The 15375-nt window shown below is 41.5% G+C and overlaps 1 protein-coding gene across 3 annotated transcripts in view; it reads left to right on the forward strand.

Moving 5' to 3' along the window:
* The window catches only part of RCBTB1 (RCC1 and BTB domain containing protein 1), a 2478854-nt gene that overhangs the window by 610613 nt on the left and 1852866 nt on the right, over window positions 1–15375 (forward strand). The gene's annotated exons all lie outside the window — the stretch shown is intronic.

A 15375-nucleotide genomic window follows, 5' to 3' on the forward strand; every position in this document is an offset into this window, starting at 1 on the left:
GAAGCTGGTCAGCGGCAAGGGTGGTGGGTTTTAATCTGAGTTCCTCCTTACTTAATCCACCATTCTTGGATTCTGGATCTAAATCCACACCTACTGTTTCACCTGACAGGAATGACACCCTCTAGATATTCAGAACCTCAGAAAATCTATGCTAACACAAAACCTGTTATTCTAGCAACTTTCTAGGTTTATAGGGCTTCTCAAATGGAGAATAATTGCATGACCGCCGAATCATACACCAGTGCACTGGACGAACACGTACATAAATGCATGGATCTTGCCATACCCAATAGAACCAAGACACTCTCCTCAAAATAAAGGAAGCCAATCTGGTGGTCCCCTGCCATAAACAAACTCTACAACAGAAAGAGGAAACTGATGCGGAATAAGGTGAAGTCTCAAGACTGGAAAAACTCCCTTATAATCCTCAACAAAAGTTTGAGATCCCTCATCAAATTCTCTAAAGCTAGCTATGAAAACAGAATTGCAACAGATAGTAAAGACGACCACAAGGCCTTGTTGTTGTTGTTGTTGTGTCTTTCGGCTTTTCCCGGTTAGGGGTCGCCACAGCGGAACTCTGGTCCACTAATGATTGGCATTTGATTTTTACATACCGAGTTGCCAGCCCTGACTCGCAACCTTCAACGAAGGAACGCCCATTCACTCATGTCTCCACGCAGAAGATGCTCTAGCTGAGAATCGAACCGGACAGCGTCTTACTGTGAGGCGACAACGCTACCGCAGCACCACCAACACAAGGCCTTCTATAGTTATGTAAAGAGTCTCCACGGCAATACCCAGATTTGCTCTGAGCTACTGCACAACGGTACCTCCTATACCGAGACAACAGGTATTGCCAATATACTGGCCGACAGATTCAGTGCTAACTTTACCCCCCCCCCCCAAAGGGCCAATCACAAGACCAGTAGATTGCCAGGCATTGCTGCACAGGTTAAAACAGCACTGTCCAAGGCCAAGAATACAGCTTCTATGGGAGCTGGCAGTATCCCTGTCTGGCACCTTACCTGTGTGCCCTGTTCAATCACAGCCTCACCTCAGGCGTTGTCCCTACTGAATGGAGCACTACTATAGTCATCCCTCTCAACAAAGGAGGAGTGACTACAGACCCCGAGAATCATCGCCCCATTAGCCTGATGAGTCTGATTCCTACAAAGTTTGGTTTTGTGAAGGGTGGACCATGCCTGCTCAACTTGGTCGACTTCTTTGAGTCAGTAACTGGAGCTGTGGATGAAGGCAAGGTGGTTCATACAGCCTACCTTGATCTGGCCAAGGCCTTTGATACCATTCCCCACTCAGGAATCATAGAAAAACTCACTAAGCTAGGCATCAACCCCTATATCACTAGGTGGGTTGCAAACTGGCTCACAGATAGAACCCACAGTGTGAAAGTAGCTGACTCCAAGTCAGACTGCCGACCAGTCACAAGTGGAGTCCCACAGGGTTCGGTCCTGGGTCCTCTCCTGTTTGGTATCTACTTCTCTGAAGTTCAGGCCAACACGAAGGGACTCTGGCTGACAAAGTTTGCAGACGATTGCAAGTTGGGAGGTATTATTAACTCCCCAAGTGATGTTGACATCCCACAGAAAGGCCTCAATGAGACCCAACGACTGGTGTCAGAACCATGACCTTAAGCTTAATGCCAAAAAAATGTGTCATCATCCACCTTGGGAAAAAACAGGTTCCCTTGAATTGCCACGTTGATGGTAGTCCACTGAACACAGAAGGCGTTATAAGAGATCTGGGAACACAGGTTGACAGCAACCTCTCTTTAGACCACCACTTTGCCACTGTGGTCAGAAAGTCCTTCTATGTGGCACATCTCATTACTAAGGGTTTTGCATCCAGGAAGAAAGAGGTCATTGTCTCCCTCTACTCTTCCCTCATTAGGCCAAACATCAAATACAATGCCCCATTTGGCATGTACCTCACTAGACACCTGCAACAACTGGAGAGGCCGCAAAAGTACCTCACAAAGAGGATCCTAGGCCTTAAACACTTGTCCTATATGGACAGACTCAAAAAACTCCAACTATTCTCTGTCTCATAGTGCCTAATTAGAGGCGATCTCTGCTTGACTTAAAAAGCCGTGTCTGACCGAGCTCTGTTAGAAATGCTACATCTAAAGAAATCCCAATCCCTCTGCACCACATGCTCCAGAGACCTCAACCTCATTACCACAATCAGCAGAACATACTGGAGGGACAGGATCATAACCCAGAGACTGCCCATGCTATGGAATAGACTTCCCATACATTTCAAACAGAGCACCTCACTGGCCCTCTTCAAGAGAAATCTTGATGAGTGGATGGGAAATCGAAAGTTCACCCCGGGGATTTACTCCAGTGGCTCTACTCGACAAAGGCACTAGGAACTAAAGTCGGGTGGCACAATGCCAGGGTAATCCTATGGGCTAGACTTTTAAGCCTCCAGGGCCATTAGCCTAGTACACACCTATGAACCTATAAGAACAATATTTAAAAATTGTCCCTATTTTTGGGCCTTTGTCCCCCCGTTATTTAGGGCTTTCTCCAGATTTCTTGCTCTAAGAAGTTGAGAGATATGATCATCTCTACGAGTACATTGTGATAGCCCTGCTAGTGGGGTTTACTTGGGACATGGGGGCATTGCATTCAGTGGGTCCACGCTATTCTTAGATTTATCCCATTCACATGGGGACGTCTGCTGGGAAGTCCATTTCCTTCTCTGGTGCCAGGGTTGGGCTTGAGCCCTGTCCTGTTGCCCTAAGAATCTTGGCTTATCACAAGAGAAAGTCCCCCCAGTGATAACTCTCTCTCTGTCCTGTCCATTGGCCAAGATTTGCTTCTGTTTTATGGGGCCATTATCTTCAGAATAAATTTGTCCAAGGGCTCCCCCTCTGAGAAATATGAGTATGAGAGTACATTACTGCTCCTCAGCTGGGCTTCTCACAGAGGAAAGAAGGATTCTCCAAAATTATTTTTTCTGTGGATAACGTCTCCTCCTGTGTTTCTCCTTAAATTGTGACAGTCCAGTTAGTTAGATAACTCTGTCTGTCACTGTATGCAATTTGATGACCATTCCTCTTACCCTTCCTAACACGTTTACGAGAGCTTACTTTGGATACTCCCATGTTGAACTTGTATACTATTCATACACTTCACTGGGCCATACTAAGCCTTAAGGTGGAACTCCCATACTTTCCAAAATTCTGTTGACAGAGGATCTCAAAACGATTCAGAAACAGCTAGTTCAGGTATTGTCATTAGGAGACATGAGTGCAAGCGGTTTCGTGTTTTTAAACATCCCCAAGATCTTTCCTTACCTATTCTTGGTGGAAATTCATTAATTATCCGATGCACCTTTCGACATAACTTTTCAGAAGACCTCTGGATGATCTCTCGTCACTGATTATCCTGGTTGTCCTTTTTGAATACTTCCAAGAATCCCTTCTGTCATTGTTAGGGAGGGTGCCCTTCACCCAGTTGTCTGACTTATCTGTTCTCAGATGTACTTGCTGCATGCTGTGGCATTTCAGGTATTCCTCAGGAGTCCTTGTTTAATTCCTGTTCGACTATATCTTTATGTGGCTAGAAAGATTGGGTCTGCAGTTTATAAGTATTCTTTCAGTGATAAACCTTTCAGCATCCCAAGGTGTAGCCAGACTTTCCAACTCTGGAGACATTGGGAGTCAGGTTTCCTTCTATGTGAATTTCGGGATTATTTTTCAATAAGGATTGGTTCCTCAGTTCAGTCTGATTATTCTAAACCCTAATCTAAGTATTCTAAATTCAGGATGCCTTACACTTCAATCCATCCTGCCTCTTCTGTACAAGCTTTGATGTATGTATTTCATGCGCAGCTAAGCTACACAGTAAAACACGAAAATAGAGAGATGTTCTGAACTACTCTACATTTCCCATTGAGAGAGAACCACCTTCCTCTCGGATTACCTGTTTTACTTTTACTCCACCTTCAGAGTCTTTACTTAATACTGGGAGATCAAGGTAGTTCACGTGTTACTGGGAAGGCAACTAATATGATCATATATGATTGTAAATGCGTTTGATGGCTACACTGACGGAAGACACATTGCCAGACAACTGCCCTCCTCTCCTCATTATTAAATTCAGTAATTCAGGATGCTGTCCAGCTATAGCTGGAGGGCATGTTTACTGAAGAATAGTCCAACCTCATAGTATTACCCACTAGAGTTTCCACTCTGAACACTGGCCCTTTTTCAGTTTCTACCGCTGCCATCTATCCCCTCTCTTCTCACTCCTTTTTAAGAAAAAGGTGAATTTTTAAGTTTGCCTTCATAATTTCAAAAATGTTTTGTGTGAGTAATGACTTACCCAAAAAACATAGTCAAAATTTACGTTAGCGAACGATCACAGAAACAAATAAAAAAAAAGTCAACAATTTGATTTTTTTAACTTACCTTGACATCCTGTGCCGCGAAACACATTTTGCAGGGAGGTAAGCCCCCCCCTGCACCCCCATGTGGGGGGCTGTGCCTCCCACACCCCTACTAATTGTATATACTAACTCTGAGGACACACTATAGTGAAGGAAGAGGTACATGTCCCAATCCCTACTGTAGTGCAATCTCCACTCAGAATGCCGAACTCTCAAAAGTGCAAATGCAGACTAGCATTCACTCTTTTTTGTCTTCGGCATCTTTTGGTTTGCTAATACGAACCCTTGAAAACAGCCTTTAGTACATCTGCAGTCGCAGATGTGCACCTCTGCATTATGAAGGTAAACCAGTTTTTTTATCTATTATTAAACTTCAGCTAAGAACTACATTAATTTTCCAGTTTGAAAATAAATTCCTATCTGTTTACAACTTTCAGATTATATAAAACATTCCTGTAAGAAATTTTGCTATTCACACCCTTCTTGAGACATCCTTCTTGTTTGTTGGAGTGTACGGTTATCCTTCAGTGACTAGCATAAAAACCCCCGTAAAACTGACAAAGCAGTTAGAATACAAAATCTCTTCCTGGAAAATATTCCTCTTGGTAGCCTTTGGCAAACGAGTTCCAGACCTTTAGACATTGTTTGCCAACCATCCTGACATTATTTCCGTTATAAAGTGGGTATCCTTCCACACCTATCCCTCCCTAATTAACCTAATTAACCACAGAGTCCAATGTCAGTCATGCACACTATTGCATGTGACCAAAAGTGAAAAACTGCCTGACAAGCTACTTATCTACCCTTCCTCCTAACCACTTGGATTAAGAATCCCTCTAGGTTACACTGACCAAGGGATTACTGACTAAGTTTTTCACAGAAGTTTTCCAAAATGGTCTGTAGTTCCCTCATCATCCTTCAGCAACTCGGACAGATTTAGGATTATTGCATCTAATCTTCTGCCTAAGCTTCTGTCCATGTTTATCTTACAGTCACTGGGTCAAATACTCCAGTGTGACATGTTAATGTTTAGGTATTGTCTCCAAAATTAGAGCTTTCCTGGGTCTGACATTGCTCCTGCATATCCTTCTTGTAGAGCCTCCCAAGAGTTACATTGCTGGGGATTCTTACTTTCAGGTGAGGAAGAATGAAAAGGACAACATCAGATAAAGAAGTTATGTACTTACCATAACGTTCCATCTGTGTTGTCCATTTTCATTCTTCCTCACCGTCCCTCAGCCATCCCCTGGCCTAGTTATTCTTAGAAAGATATTTGGAGGATAATATAATCTTCATATTCCAGATTTGAGCCTTTATATTTTCTTTACCTGCCCCATTTTTTGTCTAAAATCACTTGGCAGCAAACTCGATCTGAGGAGATAAGGACAATAAGTGCATTATGGGAAGAGGGAGGAGCTCAAGATTGCGATCCAAAGTCTAGAACATGCAGCTGAGCCTGATCCTGGATTGGATCAGAGACCCACAGTGAGGAAGAATGAAAATGGACTACACAGATGAAACATTACGGTAAGTACATAACTTCTTTAAAGAGTAAGCTGGGATTTTATGAGTAGGGCAGTGGAAACATGTGCATTCCCTGATACAATATTAAGGTTAATTAGGAGGATATGTGAAGGATCAGAGGTAAAGAATTAAGGTAGGAAGGTTCCTCTCTGATAAGCTGTGTTTGAAAGGAGGAAGCAGGCAGGTGTGTCCTCTTTCCCCTTTATTATTTTCTGAATGTTTAGAACCATCGGCAAAGTAAACAAGGGATTCAGAAATTCAAGGATATAATTGGAATGGTAATCAAGAAAAGTTAGCTTTATTTGCAGATGATATTATTTTGTATTTTTTAAATCCAGGAAAGGGCATTTCTGTGTTGGAGATCATTCTAAGACAGTTTCAAGTCTTTTCAGGATATAAAATTAATGAAGGTAAATAAAGGCTGTAGCAGTAAATTATGTGCCCACACATAAATTGGTTCAGCAATACCCATGTTTGTGGGGACATGATAAGATGAAGTATTTAGGAGTATGGAATAAAAAGGACTCTGTTATGGCAGCTAAGAATATGTGGAAAGAGATTAAACAAAATATAGTGCTGACTGAGAAACTTGGTACTGTTGTTTATGGATATGGATAGTAAGATACAAGCAGTAAAAATATGTTCAGTCCATTTAGTTTTATATACAGGTCAGGCATGTTTTTATCAATCATAGGAGAATTTGTTTGCAGTAATTAATAAAGAGCTGATGAAATTTATTTGGGTGGGATAGACAGCGAGAATTAAGGTGAATTTTTTTTCCTCTCCATAGGAAAAGGTGGTTTAGGATTACCTGAGTTGTATGGATACTTTAGAGCTATGTAGTTATGGCTCATATACATAACACAGGCAGAATGTTATAAATCAAAATGGAAGGGGGTGTGGGCATTTAGACATAAAGCAAGATTAGGATTTTGGATGCAAGTCCTTAAGAAGAAGAAGATTGGTAACCATTATATTCATAAAGTTGCAAAAACGTATTCTACGAACTAATGGGAGTGGAAAAAGGAGATTATGCCAATAGGGATGACTGCAATTAGGGGTACACAAAAAAGACAAGAGAGAGAGCTGGAATTTACTGGAGAAAACTAGCAAGGGAAGTTAAGATATTAGGAGCTAATAACTACAGGGGAAGGTAATAAAGTGGGATGAAACTAAGCAGAGGTTTGCACTGCAAGTTAAAAATCACCTTTTCTATCAGGGATTGATATCAGAGTATATGCAGAGAGATAGGGATAAAGGAGTCTTAAGTGAAAAACAATTTCTAGTAGAGGTTTTAGTCAAGCCTAGAACAGAAGCTTTTGTTAAAAAAGGAATAATTAGTATGCATATAAAATATTGCATAATAAATAGTATAAGAATCAATCAAAAGAGGTTAGAAAAGATTTGTTAAGAGAGGATGGAAAAACAGTTTAAAAAGGAGTGCAACAAAGTCCAGAACATTTAGGATTTTTGCTTGGAAGCGTTTGCATAGGTATTTTTGTACCCCAAGAAGACTTCAAAGATTTTCTCCCCAGGTAGATAGCAAATGTTGGAGGAGTGATGGGAAAAAGAGAGGTAACTGAGAACATGTTTTTGGGAGTATGATGAGTTGGTAGATTTTAAAATTTCAGAACTGAGTACTCTTGCCTTGATGTTATAAAGCCTTATTAAGTTTAGTGCTATTGACTGCCAAAAAAGCAATTACTAAACAATGGAAATCAGCATCTAAATCAGCTGAACGGAATCACTGAATATTGTTAAAAAGGTAAAATAACTGGAAGCAAGATTGTTAGAAAACGGAAGAAGCAAATTGCATAGAAATTAGTAGAAGTTGTGGGAACAGTGCATGCAGGGTAATATTCATGAGGAGGAGTGGGTTTTAGGAAAAGGCAGGAATTACACATTATATGTAATGCTGCAGTGCATGACAGCTGTTATAAAGAAAGAAAACATATATGTAATGTATAATGCTACAAGCAAAAATCCTTTGGTGGAGGCAACCATGCATCGGTTATGAAAAGTCAATACAAAACGATGTCACTGACGTTAAAACCAATTTAATAATAGTGTGCACAGGTGAGCGCTTTCACAGTAGCTTCATCAGTCCAAAAGACACACATTGTAATGGACACTCCCTTTATAACTTCTAAGCAATTATGACACAAGCATTATATTAACTCTTTGTGTGTTGTATATTAAATACACAAATCTAAATATATAAATAAAATAGTAAGCATATACATCATATATAAAAATGCTAACTGAAATGCATTGCTGAACATTAAAACATGAAAATGATTTCCCATATCAAAAAACAAAGATGACCAGCTCTCAGTTTTATGGCTATAGATGTTGTGATACCTATTATTAGACAAGGTGACATAAGGAACAGCACTGAGAGAAGGGAAATTACCTGGATTTTAAAAGTGAGAGCTGATAGGGGTTATGGGTAAAATGAGAGAGCCCCTCTCAAACCCGTTTTAAAATCTCATAGGTAACTTTATTTGTAAATTTATTTTCCGGATCTATATTCCTACCGCCTCCAAATATGCTTTGTTAGAGTTTTACACATATAGAAGATAGGTCTGTATATGTTATATATGTCTATAAAGTATTTTATTACATTATTTATTAATATATAGGTTCATAGGTTTTAGGTTTATACTAGGCTATCTGCCCTAAGGCATTTATAAGCCTAGCCCAAATTTTTGTGGCTTACGCCACCCCTTATATGAAAAAATACTGTGCCCATTAGTTTGCTGTGCCTCTGTCCAGCAGTGACACAGAGATGATTCCCGGGGTAAACCTACGATCTCCCATCCACAGGTCTAGATTTCTCTTGAACAGAGTCAGCGAGGTGCTCTGCCTCACATGGACCGGGATTTTATTCCACAGCATAGGGAGTCTCTGAGTGATAAATCTATCCCTCCAGCACGTCCTATTTATATCCGTGCTAAGGTTTAAGTCGCTTGCTCTAGTGGTTTTGGTGGATTTGGATTTTTGAGGTGGAGCATGTCCATTAATTCCGGGTTGGACATGGCCTTGTATGTCAGGCACATGTCACCTCTGAGCAGACGGTATGCGACTGAATAGAGCTGGAGTTTCTTCAATCTGGCAGCATATGATAGATTTTGGAGTCCCTTTATCCTTTTGGTGAGGAACTTTTGGGGTCTCTCCAATTGCTGCAGATGTTGGGTGAGATACATCCCGAATGGGGCATTGTACTCGATCATTGGTCTGATAAGTGAAGAGTACAGGGGAACAATGACCTCACTAGATCTGGATGTGAATCCCTTCATGATCAGGTGGGCAATGTAGAAGGTCTTTCTAACCACTTTAGCAACGTGAGTGTCAAAAGAAAGGCCACTGTCAACCTGGGTCCCCAGGTCCCTGATAACCTCTTCTGAGTTTAGTGGATTGCCACCTATATGGTAGCTTGGGGTTACCTTGTTTTTCCCGAAGGGTATGACTATACATTTTTTGGCGTTTAACTTCAGGCCATGGCTCTGGCACCAGCTATCTGTTTCTGTGAGTCCCTTCTGAAGGATATCCGTGTCCGATGCACTTTCCACTATGGCGCCCAGTTTGCAGTCGTCTGCAAACTTTGTCAGCCAAAGTCCTCCCATGTTGGCCTGTACTTCTGAGAAGTAGATGCCAAACAATAGGGGCCAAGGACCGAGCCCTGTGGGACACCACTTGTGACCGGCTTGGAGTCTGACACAGCGCCAGCAACTCTAACCCTGTGGGTTCTGTCCTTAAGCCAGTTTGCAACCCATCTTGTGACATATGGGTTTACATTTAAGCTGGTACGTTTTTCTACAATACCCGAGTGGGGTATTGTGTCGAAAGCCTTTGCAAGGTCAAGGTAGGCTGTATGGACTGCCTTTCCCTCATCAATGGCCTTGGTGACTGTTTCGAAGAAGTCGACCAAGTTCAAAAGGCATGATCTTCCCTTGACAAAGCCAAACTGGGTCGGGTCCAATGTCTGCAAGTCCCCTATATCTTTGTTTATGAGCTCCATTATGATCCTCTCCATAGCTTTGCAGACTAGACTTGTTAAGCTTATGGGACGGTAATTACCAGGGTCCATAGAGGTGCCGCCTTTGTGGAGTGGGACCACAGTTGCCGTACGCCACTCCTTGGGCACGTATCCTGTGGTAAGGCTGAGATTAAACAGCTGCCTTATGAGCGGGTTTAATTCCTCATTTAGCTCGTGTAGCACACAGCCGGGGACACCATCCGGTCCCATTGATGCTGTGTTTTTAGCTTTAGAGAGAGCAGCTTTCACCTGCGCATTTGAGATGTCCGGGAGGCTACACTCGGCTGGGATAGTTATCTCTCCTTTAGGGGAGAGGGGTGAAGTTTGCACTGAACCTGTCTGCCAGTATGTTGGCAATGTCTGTGGGTTCAGTGATTTTTGTATCATTTTGGACTAATTCTGAGCATATCTGGGAGTTTCCACCCAGGTTCCTAACATAGCTGAAAAAGGCCTTATGATTGTCCTTTGAATCCATGGCAATTTTTCTCTCAAAATTGGCCTTAGTTGATTTTATGAGTGCTCGTATTTTTTACTAATAATGATCAGGGGTGACTTCCCTTTTATGGATTTTGTTCTATCATGTAATAGCTTTCTCCTCTTATTGTAAAGTTTGTTAATGGCTGGGGTCCACCAGACTGGACGTTTGCCCTTTGTGGAAAGAGTCTTGGTTTTATTTGGGATTGCCTGATCCATGCAGTCCTGGAGGTGTTCATAGAAGGCATTTGTAAGGGCTTCAAGAGCTTGGGTTGTGGTTTCCTCTGGCTCAGGGGCCTTGAAGGATACCACACCAGTCTTGAGTAGTGTGAAGTTTGCTTTAGAGAAGTTCTTCACTATGGTCTTTTGTTTGGGGTGGGGGCGGCATGTGGATTTCCAGTGAGATTAGTCTATGATCAGATCTCACCAATGAGGGATATACTTCCGATGTGGAGCATTTTGTCCCCATGTTTGTGACAATGAGATCTAGTATATTTTCTCCTCTCGTGGGAACAGTGACTAGCTGTTCCATGGCATTGAATTTATGAACTCCAGGAACCGTTGGGCTAGAAAGTTAGGGCTTGAGTAATGTTCCCAGTCTATATTCGGGTAGTTGAAGTCACCCAATATGATGGTGTTTGGAGATACATTTATACCCTCCAGTGTCTTCAGGAAGGCTGTGTGGGTTTCCTGAGTTTGAGAGGGTGGCCTGTAACATGCTACAATTTGTAGAGCAGTTTTGCCTATGGTTAGTTGCACCTGGATGGTTTCCGAAGCTTCGTGCGTTGCCACCAACCTGGAGGTGTGGGTATCCTTTATGAATATGGATACACCCCCTCCTTTTGTGGTGTGGTCCGGGTTTTGGGGCCGGAACGCATGATATGAGGTAAAACCTAATAGTGCCGGGTGCTCTCAGGAGCCTTGAACCAGGTTTCAGTTACAGCACAGACATCGATGTTCTCCATACTGAGAAGGGCCTCGAGTGCGTGCATTTTGAGATTTAGACTTCTGGCATTGAGCAGCATTACCCTCAGTTTCTTCCCATTTTTGTTTTCTAGGGTGGTAGGTTTAGAATTTGAGCCTTGCCTAAAAAAGGCACTATGGGGGTGGCAAGAGCCTTAGCCAATATCCGGAATCCCAGCGGTGACAGGTGCAAGCCGTCCCTTGCGAAGCAGTGTGGCTTGTCAAGCATGTCATCCCAGGCAGACAGACACTGGATCCCCTTTGAATGACACCAGACATTAAGCCAATTGTTAAAGCTGATCATCTTGTCTCTATATTGTGGCATCATTCTTGGTGAAGGAAGGATACTGCTCAGGGTTAGGGTCATACCTGCCTGGGCTACATAATCAGAGAGCTCCTCTATGTCTCTTTTCATGTAGTCCAGGGAGGTACGTCTCAGGTCGTTCACACCAGCATGGACAATGACTGTGTCATATTTGTACTTGCCGTGGAGTGACCCGAGTGCTTGTGTTATGTGGCGGATTCTAGCGCCCGATAGGCAGCTTACTGTGACCCTCCTTGTTCAGCCTGGTGAGTGGGACGTCAATGTGTCTGACTATGGAGTCACCTATGACAAGTATGTTTGGTGTTGTATTTGGCCTTAAGGGCTGTGACTGCTTTGCACACTGCTTTTGTGGTTTATGTGTTGCTTGTGGGGTGTCTTGAGGTAGCAGTTGTTTGGGTGTCTGCTTTGGAGGCCTCTGCTGTTTAGGTAAATTTTTACTCAGAGCCTCCGAGTATGTCTTTGTGTGTTTATGTGTTTGATTCAGTGGAGTGGTAGCATTATGTGAGGCTGGTTTTGTGGTGTGTGTAGTTGCCTTCTCCTCCTGTCTGGTCTTGCCAGTCCTGAGTTTAGAGAGCTCAGCCTCCAGTTTGGCTAAATAGCTGCATCTCGCAAGTATTTGTGTTATGTGGGAGGAGGAGAGGGTTGTCTGTGTACATGAGGCAGTTATAACATTGCCTCAAGATTCCCAGATTCACCAGCTGGACCGAGAGGAGATTGACAACTGACCTTTGGACATGCTAAAATAATATTGGGAAATCCTTAATTGAAAACAAGGGCCAGTGGGGAGTGAGGGTGTAGTGCTTTTAATTTTTAGTGCTGACTTATATAATTGCTTTAGTGAGCAAGTGCCAGGTAACTTGAGTGCAATGTGTTACAAGTAACTAAATGCAAAAACGACAAACAGTAACTTTCTTTCAAGTGAAACAAGGAAATAAGTACAGTAAGCAATGCAGATATCACTAGTGATCCACAGAAGCGCTGAGAAGTTGCGTATTAGGTGGAATTAGCTTCCAGGGAAATAACAAGCAAACAAACAGCAAGCATATAAACAAAGCTAGATTCAGCAGGCCTGGATCTGGTCTATGCTAGAGCAATCAAGGTGTACCAATTTCAGTAAGATACAGTTCAAATATTCAGGCACTATAAACCTTTAACCAGAAATTCCCAGCTCAGAAGGGCAGAGTCCAGCCTCTTCTCCCACAAGAGTGCAGACCACAAACCTTCTTAATGTAAAATAACTGGCCTGAAGCCCAAGTGCCTAAACCAGAACTAATACACTTGGACACTGGGCTCTCAATCAGCAGTTCCCAACTTAGAAGGATGAAAGCTACCTGTCCTGCCACCACAGTGCTTGCCACAAACCTTCCTAATGTAAAACAACTGGTCTGAAGCCCAAGTGCTTAATCCAAAAGACTAGAATGATAGCTACACTTTAATCAAGTTACAACCAAGCAGTAATAAATACCATTGAATACTTTAGAGAATGTCTGGATTAGTGCTCAAGTTACACAAACAAAGCCAGATCCAGCAGGCCCGAATCCAGTCTATGCCACAGCAAACAAGGTGCACCAACTTCAGTAAGAAACAGTTCAGATATGCATGCACTATAAGCCTTTAACCAGAAATTCCCAGCTCAGAAGGGCAGAGTCCAGCCTCTCCTCCCACAAGAGTGCAGACCACGAACCCTCTTAATGTAAAATAACTGGCTTGAAAGCCCAAGTGCTTAAACCAGAATTAATGCACTTTTAGAATAACAGACACTGAGCCCTCAATCAGCAGTTCTCAACCTAGAAGGATGTAAGCTACCTGTTCTGCCACAACAGTGCAGACCACAAACCCTCTCAGTGCAAAACAACTAACTGGTCCGAAGCCCAAGTGTTTAAACCAAAAGGCTTAGAATGAGTTACACCAAGCAGTAATAAATGCAATTGAGTATTTTAAGATGATGCAAAAGTAAAAAGAAGTAGGTAGAAACACAAGTACAGTAAAAGCAGATGAAATTTTTTTTTTTTTTTTTTTTTCTGAACAAGTGCTGAGATCAAAGAAACAGATTTGAGTACTGAAACTAGAAAACTGGCTAGTTATAAGAAAAAAAAAACAAGCTAGAAGGCTTCCCTCAAACACAGAAGGGCTTGGGGGCTCAGAAGCCTACAAATAGTCTGTACCACTTAACAAGAAAGGCAGGAAATAAGCTTAATTTTTTTTTTTTTCTATTTCCCAGATGCTCTCTTCAGTTCAAGTTACTGAAGAGCAGAATAACTTCAGTTAAAAATTCCTTCAACACTCCTTCATACACAGTTTAAATCAAATACTGTATTTTTTTTAAAAAAGTGCAGATAAAGGTACTTAAATTCTCTTATACGTCCAGTTGAATATAACCAAGTTCTAGCTGGCCAAGCTGAGGTTTTAAAGCAGGAATTATTTCACATGCACCAGTTTAAATATGCAAGGACAGGAAATCAAAGAATGTGGCTACCCCCACACCTGTAATTACTAGCAAATAACAAAATTCAGCCAACACTAGCTTCAGTTCAAGTTACTGAAGAGCAGAATAACTTCAGTTAAAAATTCCTTCAACACTCAGTTTAAATCAAATACTGTATTTTTTTAAAAAAAAGTGCAGATAAAGGTACTTAAATTCTCTTATACGTCCAGTTGAATATAACCAAGTTCTAGCTGGCCAAGCTGAGGTTTTAAAGCAGGAATTATTTCACATGCACCAGTTTAAATATGCAAGGACAGGAAATCACAGAATGTGGCTACCCCCACACCTGTAATTACTAGCAAATAACAAAATTCAGCCAACACTAGCTTCAGTTCAAGTTACTGAAGAGCAGAATAACTTCAGTTAAAAATTCCTTCAACACTCCTTCATACACAGTTTAAATCAAATACTGTATTCTTTTTAAAAAAAAAGTGCAGATAAAGGTACTTAAATTCTCTTATACGTCCAGTTGACTATAACCAAGTTCTAGCTGGCCAAGCTGAGGTTTTAAAGCAGGAATTATTTCACATGCACCAGTTTAAATATGCAAGGACAGGAAATCAAAGAATGTGGCTACCCCCACACCTGTAATTACTAGCAAATAACAAAATTCAGCCAACACTAGCTTCAGTTCAAGTTACTGAAGAGCAGAATAACTTCAGTTAAAAATTCCTTCAACACTCCTTCATACACAGTTTAAATCAAATACTGTATTTTTTTAAAAAAAAAAGTGCAGATAAAGGTACTTAAATTCTCTTATACGTCCAGTTGAATATAACCAAGTTCTAGCTGGCCAAGCTGAGGTTTTTATGTTTTCATGACAAGGTGATCTTTGTTTTTTGATATGGGAAATCATTTGCATGTTTTAATGTTCAGCAATGCATTTCAGTTAGCTGTATACATTTATAGATATGTAGGCATTTTATATATGATGTATATGCTTGCTATTTTATTTATATATTTAGATTTGTATATTTAATATACAACGCACAAAGAGTTAATATAATGCTTGTGTCATAATTGCTTAGAAGTTATAAAGGGAGTGTCCATTACAATGTGTGTCTTTTGGTCTGATGAAGCTATTGTGAAAGCGCTCACCTGTGCACACTACTGTTAAATTGGTTTTAACATTAGTGACATTGTTTTGTA

The sequence above is a fragment of the Protopterus annectens genome, chromosome 5.part0 (genome assembly GCF_019279795.1).
Source record: "Protopterus annectens isolate FY-2018-M chromosome 5.part0, PAN1.0, whole genome shotgun sequence".
NCBI classification, from domain to species: Eukaryota; Metazoa; Chordata; order Ceratodontiformes; family Protopteridae; genus Protopterus; species Protopterus annectens.